Below are 17,105 nucleotides of genomic sequence, written 5' to 3'. Positions count from 1 at the left end.
AGATATCGTAGAAAAGGTCTTAAAAATTTTGAAATTCGCGATACGACAATTTTCAGGCCCTAGTGAGCGCCAACGTGCGGCACTTCCGATAAAAATGAAATACATTTTGCACATCTATAGACTTAGCACTATCGTACCTGAAATTTTCACGTTTCTATCTATAGCCATTTTTTAGAACGTTCGCGGACAACCTGACCCTTCAAAAATCATAAAATCGCCAATATTTCCGGACCGGAAGTGACGTCATCAAATCGGAAAAAAATGAATCAAGTTCAAGTAATGTTACATGAGTCCTGAAAGTTTCATTAAAATCCATCGAGCCGTTTTCGAGAAATCGCGTGCACAAAATCGGTAAGAAAAAAAAGAATAATAATAGGTAAGAAAAAAAGTGAAAAAGAAACCGAAGAATAACAAGAAGGTCTTCCGCTGAAGACGGAAGACCTTAATAATAATAATAATAAGAAACAGAGTAAAAACAATATATTCCCCAACTTCGTTTGGGGAACATAACTAGTGCTAATTGTAACGGGAACCGTTACAGATGTTCCCCAAACGCTCCCCAACTCCCTTTTCGTGCCATATTCCTGTAAGTTTCATTAAAATAGGCAGAATCTATGCATTTAAGACTTAAACAACATTGCATGAGCGTAATGACTATATCATCTTGTCTACACTATTTTACTCATTGCACGTGCACGCACGTGCATGATGACCATACCTTCTTGTAGGAGTCCATTATGCCTGTCCATGTTCTTAATCCCATCTTGTTTGGTTGAAAAACAAGGGAGTTACAGCCATTTAAAGTTTAAGCCAATCAGATTGCAGCGCACGTGCATGCGCGTGTTTTCATGACAATTATTATATATTAGTGTTGGCAACGAGTACCCGGTTAACCGGTTAACCGTCGAACGATGCGAGTATCGGTTAGTAAAACTGCTATTCGGTTACTCGGATGAAATACATTTTTCACATTTAATACGTATAAAAAAAACTCTTATATCATTTGTAAATGTATATTTGACACATTTCCCTAATTTAATTACCGTTAGGTTTGCTCTAGTGGTTCACAAATTGGAAAGATTTGTTTTGATTAGTTTAATTGATGGCTTTAATTGCCAGGTGGTACGCGTCTTGAAAACCTGAGTTATAATTACCTGATTTTAACAGACCTGTATTAGAGGTGCATACTTTCACAAAATGCCGCCGCGAACAATATTTCCACGCACTTGATGTGCGTGGAAATATTGTTAAAGAACTCGAAATCTGTCTTGTCTTGTCAAATTCAAATTATGTGAATCGGAGTTGTCGTATAATGGTGGAACTAAAAATATGCAAAATTACTTTAGATTGAAACTTAATTCGATAACCAGCGACTTGCAGGAGACTCAACAAAAACAACCAGCATTTACAGGCTATGTTAATTCTCCTCGATTGCAACATATATATTCATCATATGTTGATATAATTATTTTCTTAACCAAAAACAAAGTCCCCGTTTCGAGTGACATTTAAAATCAAAATTCTTTGAAGATAATGTGTGTATGTTTTTTTTTTTTTTTGTTTTTTTTTTTTTTGTTTGTTTTTTGTTGCAGTTTTTTTTTTTGAGTTTGTATTTGTAAATAAAGTTCATATATCTTACATTTGTTGTTTATTTATACCAATAAGTAAAAGGGTGAAATTGATAATAAATACGGAACTATAACATAAAATCTTCCGAGTAACCGGGTACTCGATCGAAAGATTAAGCGAGTAACCGGTTAATAAAAATCGTCCGATTTGCCAACACTATTATATATCATATTGTAGGACATCTTAAAGTATGCCTATGTTTTAAATTTCAAAGCATTTTGTCAAAAAACAGAAAAGATATTGAGATTTTTGTTTCAGCCAATCAGAGCAAAGCGCACGTGCACGCACGTGCATGCATGTTAATGTTGACCATACCATCTTGTAGGAGTCCTTTATGTCTATCTATGTTCTAAATCCCATCATGTTTGGTTGGAAACCAAGGGAGTTATAGTCATTTAAAGTTTAAGCCAATCAGATTGCAGCGCACGTGCATGCACGTGATTTCACGAAAATTTTTATATATCATTTTGTAGGGTATCCTAATGTATGACTACGTTATAAATTTTAAAGCATTTCATCGAAAAACAAAAAAGATATTAGGTTTTTGTTTCAGCCAATCAGAGCAAAGCGCACGTGCATGCGCGTGAGTTCATGCAAATTTGACCATGTCATCATATGTATACATCTTATATATCCTTATATAATGAGTTTCAAAACATTTCATAAAAAAATATAGAAGTTACACCTATATTAAATATATCAGTCAATTCACTCATTTCACGCGCACGCACGTGCATGCGTATGCGCGCTAAATGACCTTCGTTCCGCACACCTACACTACACACCTATTAACCCTAAAAATGTTTTAGCTCAGTTGGGTGAACAGTTTCTGAGAACACTCGCGGACAAAAAAAGTACCGGAGAAGAAATAAGAAAAAAAATAATAATAACTAGGGCTAATTGTAACGGGAACCGTTACAGATGTTCCCCAAACGCTCCCCAACTCCCTTTTGTGCCATATTCTCTGTAAGCTTCATTAAATAGGACAAACACGATGCATTTTAGACTTTAACAATATTTATCAATATATATCAAGTTTATTCAAATTTCAGCATTGCACGCATGCGCATTTGAATGCATGTGCGTAATGACCATATCATTTTGTCTACACTATTCGTATATTTTAATATACTAAATATTACAGCATTTAATTCATACGTATTTAAAAATATGTTTAATCCAGTGTATATGTAATTTTACTCATTTCACGTGCACGCACGTGCATGCATGTGCACTTTTGTAGGAGCCCATAATGTCTATCTATGTTCTGAATCCCATCCTTTTTTATGGAAAAATAAGGGAATTATAGCCATTTAAAGTTTCAACCAATCAAATTGCAGCGCACGTGCATGCGTGTGATTTCATGAAAATTATTATATATCATATTGTAGGACATCCCAAAGCATGCCTTTGATTTAAATTTCAAAGCATTTCTTCAAAAAACAATAGAGATATTGAAAATCTTGTTTCAGCCAATCAGAGTAAAGCGCACGTTCATGCACGTGCATGCATGTGCATGATGACCATACCCTTTTGTAGGAGTCTATAATGTCTATCTATGTTCTGAATCCCATCCTGTTTGGTTGAAAAACAAGGGAGTTATAGCCATTCAAAGTTTAAGCCAATCAGATTGCAGCGCACGTGCATGCGCGTGCTTTCATGACAATTGTTATATATCATTTTGTAGGACATCCTAAAGCATGCCTATGTTTTAAATTTCAAAGCATTGCGTCAAAAAACAGAAAAGATATTGAGATTTTTGTTTCAGCCAATCAGAGCGAAGCGCACGTGCATGCGCGTGAGTTCGTGCTAATTTGACAGTGTCAAATTATCTACACTATTAATATATCATTATATAATGAGTTTCAAGTCAATTCATTAAAAAATGTAAAAGTTATATCTATATTAAGTATATCGGTCATTTCACTCATATCACGCGCACGCACGTGCACGCGTATGCGCGCAAAATGACCTTCGTTCCGCACACCTACACTACACACCCATTAACCCTAAAAAGGTTTTAGCTCAGTTGGGTGAACAGTTTCTGAGAACACTCGCGGACAAAAAAGTACCGGAGAACAAAGAAGAAAAAAAAAGAATAATAACTAGAGCAAAGCTCGTTGCAAAGCAACGAGTGGGTCTTCCTTCCTAGCGCTAAGCAAAAGATTAAATGTTTCTGTCTAGATTGTCAACTATGCTAACATTCTCTTTTTCGATTTGTCTCACAAACCTTACTTGAATTCTTTAATTTGGTGTGAGAATGAGGTCTAAAGGGTACTCTCTCTAACAGCATTCTTGAAATCGTATCCACGACAGTTTAACTTCCAATATTATGACTTTTGATATCGGATATATCCTGTTTGTTGCAATTATGTTTGTGAAACGTGTCATACTACAGAAACATAAGTGTTTTGCTACATTACCATCTTAAAAATGGCTTTAAAATCATCTAATATACAATATAACTAGGTAAATAAAATAAACAAATTATATAATAATTCAAAAAATCCAAATGTATTTACAATAATGATGAACAATCTTCATTAGTTGCAATCAGTAAGTAGAACAATACTTTTAAAATAAACGCACAGAAATGTGTTGTGTATGTTTTGAATTTGCAGCTTTCCACTAGCAACTGGTGGTACCTCAATAGGAGTGTAAAATTCTCTGAAAGGTATATTGTAAACATATTACATATGGCTGTGTATTCTTTTTTAGCGGCTTTTGCGGAATGCAGCAATCACTAAATCAAGCACAAAGCTAAAAGTCTTGTACATAAACATAAATAAGAATATCTACGCTAACTTATTCAAAAGTCAATTTCCACCAAATATTGTATAAGCTAAAGATAATACATTTACAGCATTAAAGAAACAAATCTCTTTGAAGGTATTGCCCTGAATAAGAACAATTTGAATCCCCTACACTAAGGATGCTCTGTGCCAAGTTTCACTTTGGTTCTGGAAAATGATATTGTGAAATTTTAGACAATGATGATAATGGATAAAATTATGTTTTTAAAAAAATTACTGGTTCCTTTAGCTCAGATGGGCTAATAAGTATGCAACAGGCACAGTTTTGCAGTTGACATTGAAATGCGACTGGACATCTCTTCAATCTTGTTTTAGAAATCTACATGTACATGCCCTATGTACTGAATTCCTTGGAATCATACACATGTTTATGCCTTTAATTAGTTGTATGTGCCAAAATAACAATTTTTTTTACGTTATTCTGTAAAAAATACACATACATGTATTACAAGATCTTCTATTCCTGCTGAAGACAAAGGATCTATCTTAATCATTAGAATAAGTAAGTCTAAACTTTGAAAGGGAAGACCTTAATAAATAGGTCAACATGCTACACAAACAAAATATTATTATATTTAAAAATAACATTTATTCCAATGTAATTACTGGTACATGTATTTTTCTGTTACAAAAACTATTTCACTTGAAAAACTGAGGACAGTTGATATGTTCATATTTGTGGATTTATGTTGTCAAATCAAAATTTAAAAATGATACACAGTGTGTTTAAAAATTGTCTTCACAAACCAACACTTGACTTATTTTCACTATGCTGTTTATTCCATGTCACATCCAAACAGATGATCTTCTGGCAAATCAAGGTCATGCTTGGTATCAAAATTCAGTCTTCAGATGAGCCACACCTATCCAAAAGAAATTGAAATGTTTTAATCTATAATTTTTTTACTAATAAAAAGTGCAATTCATGAGATTATAAATTAGATTATCAAATTGAGAGATAAGATATTGTCACATTTTCTGTATATAATTTGTAAATTTTAATGTACTCTTTCATCAATTAAAAGAAGTTTACACAAATTAAGGCAGTCATTTATGCTATTCCCTAATAAGACAACATACAAGTGCAAAGTAATCATGCAAAAACACCTTCACACTAACACACAACACACTGTCACGCTAATACAATTTCACACAACAAAATATCAGGCTAACATAAGTTCACACAACACACTATCATGCGAACAAGAATTCACAAACACGCTGTCTCGCTAACACAAGTTCACACAACACGCTGTCTCGCTAACACAAGTTTTACACAACACGCAGTCTCGCTAATACGAGTTCATACAACACACTGTCACCGTGTCACGCTTAGATGAATTCACACAACACACTGTCACGGTAACATGAGTTAACACAACACGCAGTCTCACTAACACGCGTTTACACAATACACTGTCACGCTAACACGAGTTTACACAATACACTGTCACGCTAATTAACACAAAGTCACAAAACAGGCTGTCTCACTATTCACTAACACAAGTTCACACCAAATGCTGTTGCGATAACACACTGTCATCCTAGTACCATTTCACACAACACACTGTCAGGCTAACAAGAGTTCACACAACACACTGTCACGCTAACACGAATTCTCAAAACAGGCTGTCTCACTATTCACTAACACAAGTTCGCACCAAACGCTGTTGCGATAACACACTGTCATCCTAATACCATTTCACACAACATACTGTCATCCTAATACCATTTCACACAACAAACTGTCAGGCTAACACGAGTTCACACAACACACTGTCACGCTAACGCAAATTCAAAAAACATGCAATATCGCTAACATGAGTTCACATAACACGCAGTCTGGCTAACACGAGTTCACACAATATGCAATCTTGCTAACACGAGTTCTCACAACACACTAATATCTCTCTAACACCAGTTCACACGACAAATTTTCAGGATAACAAGTTCACACAACACACTGTCACGCTAACACAAATTCACAAAACATGCTGTCTCGTTAATAAGAATACACACAACACGCTGTCTTGCTAACATGAGTTTGCACAACACGCAGTCTCGCTAACACGAGTTAACACAACACGCAGTCTCACTAACACCAGTTTACACAACACGAAGTCTCGCTAATACGAGTTCAATCAACACTCTGTCTAGCTAACACGAGTTTACACAACACACTGTCACACCTACACTTTATACACGATTTTACACAACACGCTGTCCCGCTAACACAAGTTTACGCAACACATTGTCAAACTAACAAGAATTCACACAACCCACTGTCAGGCTAACACAATTAAGTTCACAAAACACACTGCCTTGCTAACACAAATTCATACAACACACTGTTTCGCTAACACAAGTTCACACAACACACTCACATTGCTGAGTTTATAGTAAAGGTCTACCCTAATTTGAAGAGGGTTAAAACTAACATATCTCTATTTTAGTAAAAAGCTTTAAATTTAAGATAAAAACATTTATGCAGTAATGTTCCTTAACATGCATCTGGCATATAAAATGAATGAGACCTTAAAAACCTCACAGTACATGTTTACTTAGCTAATTAAAGGTTAAAATTGATGCTATTCAACAATATATATCAATATCTCTAAGTATGTGAATGAGTGAAATTCTCAAATAAATATTATAAATCAAAGTATCAATAAGAAGGTGAACCTTACGTCGCAGGTTCCAATCCCCTTGCTAAATGCTTTAGACAGGTTACTCCTATGAGACTGCATAAACCAAGATTCTGTGTCAGGGTAGGTGTTAGCACAAAATGGATCTCATACTTCTTAAAGGCAATGAGTGCTGAGTACAAGTCTATATTTGCAGCTAATACCATCCCAAGTGGTGGCACCATGAAATGACTGAAAAATGTATGATTAAGGCAAATAAACAAACATTAAACCATTACAGCAGTCTTATCAAACAAAAAAAGCAAACTTTCTATTACTGTAGATCACTTAATTTTCGCGACACCTTATTTTCGCTAGATAGTCATTGGCTCTTAATTAGCGAGACAAAATTTTCACGAATTGTGGTCATTGCTCTATATAATCTTAAGGAATATTATTATATGCGAGAATTAAATTTTCGCGAGCACACTGTCTCGCGTAATTACGCCAAAATAAAGTTCTCGCGAATAAAAAGTGATTTACAGTATTATAATTTTTTTAAACAAATTTCTTTTGCAATTTAACTGAGCAATATTTATCCTTTTTTGTCAGTAAAGTATGATATTAAATAATTAAGACTTTTTGAGAACATCTATTTATAGCGAGTCCAGACAGCAGCACAAATCCCTGCCCATAATGCGAGCTCTTATGGTAACACCTTGGCAAAAGAAGATTGTGACTTGCACATTGCTCCACACAATTTTTCCGCAGTATACTTTGGACACACAGTGCTTAGCTTCTTTAACATGTTTAAGCAACATTCAAAATTCATTTCTATTTAATTTGAATTAAATCTAGCTATCCTTACTCACGTTCACATGGAGCTAATGGGAAGTAATTTAACGAGCAGTTTATTCATTTAAACATTTGAATATACTCTCAGTGTGAACATTGAGCATGGATGCACCAAATGTCAAATGCGGCTTGACAAGCACAATCTAAATTTAAACTAAATAAGTATCTGCCCTCACCCTTACAGTCACACTGTCAATATATAATTAGTTGAATATATTCTGTAACATTAAGTGCAGTTTTAATTATAGAGTATGATCACTATGATAGATAGTAGGACTGTTGAAATTACATCCTCAAATTAAAAAAAAAATATATAAAGCTGTGGGGATTTACAAGGCAAACAGAGAGCGTCTGAACTGTAAAACAGATATATATCGGTGTGTCTGTGTATTTCTAATAACATCAATGTACGTCACTGTCATGTAATCAGTAGTGTAAATTATAAGTAATAAAAATATTCTAACCTTCATTCCAATGGTCCAAGCCAATCATTCATTAAAATGTCGCCGTCAGCTCTTTCGGCACTCGATAAAATTATCACTGGGGAATCCCAAGCCGAGTCAAGAGTGTTCATCCTTGTTAATGTGACAGTCAGAATTTCCTGGCCGATGATATATACACGACCGTCGTGCGCATAGTAAAGAAAGTCTATTTACACGACCGTCGTGCGAATAGCTAATGCAAATTGCTGAGATATATACACGACCGTCGTGCACATAGGTTAGAAAAAAATCTATTTACACGACCGTCGTGCAAATTGCAATCGCATATGCCAGAGATTTGCACACGACGATATGCAGGTGTCATAACAGTATTACACTTTGGTTCACGTCAAATCATGGCTGACGGAAAATAATCCCGGAATTTTCCCTTCCGATTGAGGCATTTTGATATGAGACTGGAGCTGAATTTTTTTATGAGATGAAAAACAACATGTAAACTTCCTGTATTGACCAGATATATTAAAATTTAGGGCGTGCTGATTTTTCTATATACTGTCAAGAGTGGGGAGTGATTAGGCCCTGGACTAGATTTTCAAACACCTGCTCGACTTCGACCGAAACAAACTTGCGTGCCTTGCTGGATGGCTATGTATTTTTTGGTACTAAAATCTTTATAAAGAATGGTTTTACGAGATCTGAAAAGGAAACTTCTGAGAAGTTTGTTTTGAATTTATTACACCTACTCAAACTTGCGCATTTTTGGTAAGAATATATAGCAGAAATTAATACTGTTGTGACACCTGCAGTAAAACCGAATTTTGTACTTAGAAGTATTGTAGTCTAAGAATTAAGGTTTTATTTTGTGAGTTTAGACAGAAAATGAGAAATAATGGCATTTTTCGGCCGTCATTGTTGTTCGTTCATGTTTAATGGAGCATAGAAAATTAGTCCAGATTTCCTCTAAAATAAATTATGTTGGCCACACCACGGCCTGATTTGGATGTATCGGGTTGAGAGAAATGCATGAAATTTGGAGGATAGCTTAAAAAATACCTTGCCATCACACTCGTTAACATTATTTACTCATAAATAATTTTAAAATCTATAAATTAAAAAAATTTAGACCACACTCGGAGCAAAATAAAAATTCTGAATATGTGTAAATATCCGTTTATTTGGAACACATTGGTAACAGATAAAGAAATCCGGTCGGAAAAAATAAATATTGAGGCAAATCAATCGTAATTAAGTAGAAAACACCTTAATATTTCAATAATATTTATTTTTTTGATGCCCTTTTTAACCCCACCCCCCAACCTTATGACAAAAACTATTTCTTTCGCCCTGTTATAAAAAGTAAACTTATTTTGAACAATTTTTCATCCTCATGTGAATCAGTATGCATCCATTGAAAAATTAAAACGAAAAAACCGCACAAGTTTAACGCGCAAGATCATTACATACAGTTAAACTTTTGCCATATTTTTAGAAATCCGTGTTCACCGCGAAGCCCCCTGTCACAGAGTTTTGCCCGTAATTTTTCTATCTTGGGACGGATTTTTATGAAACTTGGTAAATACATTGAATAATCATCATAGATCGGGAAAATAGCAATATATCGGCAAGAAAAAAATTTAAGTTTAATTGCAGGTGTCATAACAGTATTACACTTTGGTTCACGTCAAATCATGGCTGACGGAAAATAATCCCGGAATTTTCCCTTCCGATTGAGGCATTTTGATATGAGACTGGAGCTGAATTTTTTTATGAGATGAAAAACAACATGTAAACTTCCTGTATTGACCAGATATATTAAAATTTAGGGCGTGCTGATTTTTCTATATACTGTCAAGAGTGGGGAGTGATTAGGCCCTGGACTAGATTTTCAAACACCTGCTCGACTTCGACCGAAACAAACTTGCGTGCCTTGCTGGATGGCTATGTATTTTTTGGTACTAAAATCTTTATAAAGAATGGTTTTACGAGATCTGAAAAGGAAACTTCTGAGAAGTTTGTTTTGAATTTATTACACCTACTCAAACTTGCGCATTTTTGGTAAGAATATATAGCAGAAATTAATACTGTTGTGACACCAATACACGAATCCGGGATGTCTCGCACCGATTCTGTTTCGCACCGAGATGGTTCGCACCAGGACGATTCGCGCCGATTTCAGCGCGCAACATCTCACGTTATATTTTAAATATATCACATTTTGTTTTTTTTAATTTATTTATTAACTTTAAGATAAAATGTTATATGTTATATCATATGCCTGCTCAAATTCATGACTTAATAATATTGTCTTTTATTAATTGTCGTGTACTCATTATTTGAATTTCTAATTCAATAATTAGTAAACGACAATATGCACTTCCAAAAATAACGGATCGTAAGGTGTTCGTTTGCTCAACGTGTGTGTTCAACATCTCAATGATACCCCACAGTCATTTCTTTTCACATCCCTTTCTTTTTACGGTACAGCTTTGAAATTCATGGATATGTTATAATTGATTATTTTACATACATGTATAAAATATATGGACGCACCAGCACAAGGATGGTATTCAATGTTCAAGTGTGTCAAAGAATGCAACCGAATCGTACTACCTGTTTCATAAATATATAAATAAAGCAGTTTATGAGCCATAAAAAAGAAACAAATTTTTATTTAAAAAAAATAATGAAGATTAATAGAAACCCAAAAAATAAAGGAAAGAGGGGTGATCAATTGGCCATCCATTGTAAAAGAGAAGTGCGGATCACCAAGTGTATAGACAATAACTTTCACACTTGCTCGCGATGATAGGAGGGAGGATGGGGAGGTGGGGATAACAGTTACGTTACTACCAGGGTTATATCCTCGGACCTCCTACATACTCTTTCGGTCCTTGACCCACAGAGTGCATGCACTCGCACATATATGCTGACGGTATTCTGGATCTGCAGCGATGATCAAATTGATGAATGAAAAAAAAATGTGAACAGTGAATCAAAGAGCCATAGCTATCTTAGAGACGACTCAAGAATTAAAAGGGAAATGTATGGAATCCGGATAGGCCATGCATTTCACTATCGCATCATCGCACCTTTTGGCATTATAGGATTTGATCATGTGACTAACTTCCTTTCATACCCAGGTATAACAATGAAACTCTTGAAATGACATCTTATATATTTCTTAAAAGTAGTAAAGAAATCATAGAAAAAAAAATACACAACTTAAAAAATCTTCAAATAAAATTTGGAATCACAATTTCAGCAATCACACCATGAAGTCATCGATATTGGATGGATAAATTTAATCAAGAAAGAATCTTATACCAAATCTTAAAATAGGAGAAGAAAAATTGGGAAAATTTTTTTTTCACCATTTTTAAGATGAAGCCACCTTCAACCAAAATAAAGTGCCGTCATACACAAAATTATTCAAATGTGTTTCTTTCTGATTAAAGGTCGTCTTTATCACAGGTGGTTGGGGACGGGACGGGGGGATAAAAATTCATACCCTCTGACACTAAAACACTTCTGCTTCGGTATCAGAGGGTATGGATTTTTATATATAAAAGGCAAGTTTTAGCTTAAATTTTTGATTTTTTTTTTTGTAATACTTTGTAAATATGTCATAGAAAAATAGTACGGAACACGGTTGGGGGGGGGGGGGGGGCGGGGGGTGGGGAAGCACATGTGGTCTTTATCAACAGTTTATCATCATTGAGATACATACGTCAATATTTACTACATAATCCATAAAAACTTGATGATTTTTATAAATAGCATTTTAAGGGAACTATTAACATTTAAATATCAATATAATTGTTTAATTTGAGATTTCACGAGTATAACAGTATAAAACTAAGGTTTTATGACAAGTTTTTGGTTTACCGTTATAAAAGTGTGTATTAAGAATTCAGTACTAGAGTAGGTGAAAATGCTTATCAAATGCGCCCTGGCTCGTGTTAATTGTTGGGATAAGGGTTGAGGTGGAAAGGGTAAACCCAGGCCTACCAAAATAGTAAGTCAATATTTTATTAAAATGACTTGTTTATATATATACAAATACATGGGTAGTTCTAAAAGAAACAGATTTACATTACAACGATCTGTCCATTGGACCTAAATGTCATTTTATTGTATAAATTAACATCATGAAAGAAAGTTTTTGCGATGTTTTCGTACCAAAAGGCTTTTGGGGCTTTAATTACTGCGTGCCGAACTTAACTGGGTACGAAAAAACGAACGCCATAATAAGAAATATAATGGTCGTGCGAACAGCTGATAAATATTATATATAAACACGATGGTCGTGCAAATAGACACTGAAAAATTATATACACGACGGTCGTGCAAATAGTCACTGAAAAATTATGTACACGACGGTCGTGCGAATAGCCGTTGAAAAAGTAAGTGCACGACGGTCGTGCATATAGACACTGCCGAATTTCCTCGTAAACAATTCACACAAGATTCTTAGAATATATGAATCGAGATAATTCTGCTTAGAATAATGTTCCAGAGAAGTGACAAAGTACTTCGTAGCTCCAGATTAAATGAGTGTGTATGTCTAAAAACGGATTCTTCGTGAGATAATGTTCAACTTCACAAATCATTGTTTCTATTTTCAGTTTGTAAACCATGACAAACATGTGTCCGACGTCGACTCGAAGGGGCACACTAAAAACGGGATATACTAGAGACCTGATATTAACCTGACCTTTTAATTTTTAATTAAATGGTAATATTGAGTATTTTAAATTACTTAGGCACAGACGTTATGCCTTCGAGGCATATGCTATACAAAAATTCAATTGTTTGGAACATTAACAGACAAATTTGAATCAGGTTAAAAAAGTGTTTAGTACATCGCGTCTTTAGTACCTTCCTATTTCCCACAATGCCGCGCGTTGTTTACAAACAAGCGCGAAAAATCCTCTAAACTAGGTACTAATTATTGTTGTGTACATCATCACATTTTGAAATTATTTGAATAAAAAGAAAACAAAGAAACACCGAATTAAATCTATATCTTTTAGATGCATCAACTAAAAATGTGCACATGTATGCAGAAAAGGCTTGGTTGGCTATAGTATTAGTATAGACAACTTGTTCCTGAAAGGTTTCTCACATACATGTACTTGTTTTATATAAAAAACAATGAAATATAGCTGGAAGTTTATTTCTTTTTATATCAATTGACAAGATTTTATATGTTCGAAATTATTTCAGTCAAACTTTTTCATAATATACCAATATTTTTAGCTATCAGAAAAAACGTGTATGAGCTATTAACCCCTAATTATAGGGGCCAGCCCCTTTTTCATTAATCTAATATGAAAGCTCTCGTAATTACACACAACTTTTGTTTTATATTTCTTACCAAATTATTCTCGGTTCAAAAGTTATTACACAAAAAGTAGCAAAAATTCAAGAAAAAAAATTACTAAAATTTGCCGTTTTATAGCTTCCAAACTTTAGAAAATCAGCTTATAATATTATCGTTGTGCACGTCTACAATGTATTGGCTACAAGTTCTCAAACTTTCGTGTAAATATCTTACGTCGTTCTTGAGATTTTTAGTGGAAACGAGACATCAAAATTATTAATTAAAGGGCAATAACTCACAATTAAAGGCATGTATCAAAAAATTGAAAACAGGTATAAATAGGTTTAATTACAAGGTATCTAACCTGAAAGTTTCATAAAAATCAGTCCAAAGGTTTTTGAGAAATCGCCTGTCAAAAATCGAGCGGGAAAAAAAAAATAAAATAATAATAAGAAACAGTAGAATAACAGTAGGGTCTTCCGAAGGAAGCGGAAGACCCTAATAATAACTAGTGCTAATTGTAACGGGAACCGTTACAGATGTTCCCCAAACGCTCCCCAACTCCCTTTTGTACGCCTTATCAAATAAGACAACATTTGTGCATTTTTGCCTTTAACAACGTTTTCCCAGAGGGATACCAATATACCTATATTAAATTCAAATTTAAACATTGCAGGCGTGCGCATGTGAATGCACGTGCGCAATGATCATATCATCTTGTCTACAATTTTCTATATATTTAAATATACTATATATTAAACCATTTAGTCCAAAAGTATAAAAAATCACTCATTCAAGTGTATTTTTAAATTCACTCGTTCCAAATGCACGCACGTGCGTGCACGTGCATGATGACCATACCTTCTTGTAGGAGGCCCTTATATCTATCTATGTTCTAAATCCCATCCTGTTTGGTTGAAAACCAAGGGAGTTATAGCCATTTCAAGTTTCAGCCAATCAGATTGCAGCACACGTGCATCCATGTGATTTCAAGAATTTTTTTTCTAAATCATATTGTAGGATATCCCAATGCATGAATATGTTTTAAATTTCAAAGCATTTTGTAAAATAACAAAGGAGATATAGCCATTTAAAGTTTCAGCCAATCAGGTTGCAGCACACGTGCATGCGCGTGATTTCATGATTTTTTTCTATATCATTTTGTAGGATATCCTAATGTATGACTATATTTTTAGTTTCAAAGCATTTCGTCAAAAAACAAAGGAGATATTGCCATTTAAAGTTTCAGCCAATCAGCTTGCAGCCCACGCACATGCGCCCGCTTTCATGAAAATTCTTATATATCATGCGGTAGATCTTCATAATGTTGGACTATGTTCAAAATTTCAAAGGATTATGACAAGAAACAAGAAAGATATTGAGACTTTAGTTTCAGCCAATCAGAGCGAGGCGCACGTGCATGCGCGTGAGATCTTGCTATTTTGACCATGCTATCTTGTCTATACTACTAATGTATCCTTACATTATGAGTTTGAAAAAATTTCATCAAAAAATAGAAAAGTTACGGCAGTATCCATTATATTGGTCATTTCACGTGTTGCACGTGCGCGCTCTTGCAAGCACGTGCGCGCAAAATGACCTTCGTTCGGCAACTCTACATAACATGCCTACTGACCCTAAAAAGGTTTCACCTAAGTCGGATGTGTAGTTTACAAGATCACTCGTGGACAAAATTTTCCCAGGAAGAAGAAAAATAATAATAAGAATAATAATAATAAGAAACAGAGTAAAAACAATATGTTCCCCAACTTCGTTTGGGGAACATAACTAGTGCTAATTGTAACGGGAACCGTTACAGATGTTCCCCAAACGCTCCCCAACTTCATTTTGGTGCCATATTCCCTTAAGTTTCATTAAATAAGACAAACTCTGTGAATTTTTGACTTTAACAACGTTTACCGAGAAGGATACCAATTACCAAAGATTACCAATTATATTCAAACTGTAGTATTGCACCCGTGCGCATGTGAATGCATGTGCGTTATGACCATATCATCTTGTCTACACTATTTATATATTTTAATATGCTATATATTAAAGCATTCAGTCCAAAAGTATTAAAAATTACTCATTAAAATGTATTTTTAGTTCCACATGCATGCACGTGCATGTTGGCCATACCTTCTTTTAGGAGTCCCTTATATCTATCTATGTTCTAAATCTCATCCTGTTTGGTTGAAAAACAAGGGAGTTATGGCCATTTCAAGTTTCAGCCAATCAGATTGCAGCACACGTGCATGCGCGTGATTTCATGAATTTTTTCTATATCATATTGTAGGATATCCTAATGCATGTCTATGTTTTAAATTTCAAAGCATTTCGTCAAAAAACAAGGGAGATATAGCCATTTAAAGTTTCAGCCAATCAGATTGCAGCACGTGCGCATGCGCATGCTTTCATGAAAATTTTTATTTATCAGGCTGTAGATCTTCATAATGTAGGACTATGTTCAAAATTGCAAAGGATTATGACAAGAAACAAGAAAGATATTGAGACTTTAGTTTCAGCCAATCAGAGCAAAGCACACGTGCATGCGCGTGCGATCTTGCTATTTTGACTATGTCATCTTGTGAATACTACTAATATATACTTATAAAATGAGTTTCAAAGCATTTCCTCAATAATTTTAATAGTTACGTCTCTATCAATTATATTGGACATTTCTCGTGTTGCACGCGCGAGCTCTTGCAAGCACATGTGCATGCACATGCTTTCATGAAAAATCTTATATTACAGGCTGTAGATCTCCCTAATGTATGACTATGTTCAAAATTTCAAATGATTTTATCAAAAAACAAAAAAGATATTGAGACTTTAGTTTCAGCCAATCAGAGCGAAGCACACGTGCATGCGCGTGTGATCTTGCTATTTTGACCATGTCATCTTGTGCATACTACTAATATATCCTTACATTATAAGTTTCAAAACATTTCGTCACAAAATAGAGAAGTTACGATTATATCCATTATATATTGGTCATTTTAAGTTTCGCACGTGCGCGCTCTTGCAAGCACGTGCGCGCAAAATGACCTTGATTCCGCAAATCTACATAACATGCCTACTTACCCTAAAAAGGTTTCACCTAAGTTGGATGAGTAGTTTACAAGATCACTCGCGGACAAAATTTTCCCAAGAAGAAAAATAATAATAACTAGTGTTAATTGTAACGGGGACCGTTACAGATGTTCCCCAAACGCTCCCCAAATCCCTTTTTGTGCCTTATTCCTGTAACACTTTTTTATTTGCTTAGTATCGAAGGATTTCTTTAAAGAATAAAAAAGTTATAATGATATCAATTATAAATGTCATTCAACGTTTAGCATGCGCTCGCACGTTCATACATATACAAGATGATCATGGCATGTTGGCTACACGATTAACATATTTTTATATACTT

General features: G+C 34.6%; 1 long non-coding RNA gene across 1 annotated transcript; it reads right to left on the bottom strand.

The window, feature by feature from the left end:
* Nucleotides 1–4,100: 4,100 nt before the first annotated feature.
* LOC134237982 (uncharacterized) lies at nucleotides 4,101–8,519 on the bottom strand. Its single transcript, XR_009985915.1, has 3 exons — nucleotides 8,386–8,519; nucleotides 7,130–7,318; nucleotides 4,101–5,305 (listed from the first exon to the last, which is right to left on the bottom strand). It is a non-coding gene; the product is annotated as an uncharacterized LOC134237982 (long non-coding RNA).
* Nucleotides 8,520–17,105: the final 8,586 nt, after the last annotated feature.

Source organism: Saccostrea cucullata, unplaced genomic scaffold (assembly GCF_032062105.1).
Source record: "Saccostrea cucullata isolate Sc308-1 unplaced genomic scaffold, CSIRO_AGI_Scuc_v1 ctg3177, whole genome shotgun sequence".
NCBI classification, from domain to species: Eukaryota; Metazoa; Mollusca; class Bivalvia; order Ostreida; family Ostreidae; genus Saccostrea; species Saccostrea cuccullata.
This window is presented reverse-complemented; position numbering and strand designations above follow the sequence as displayed.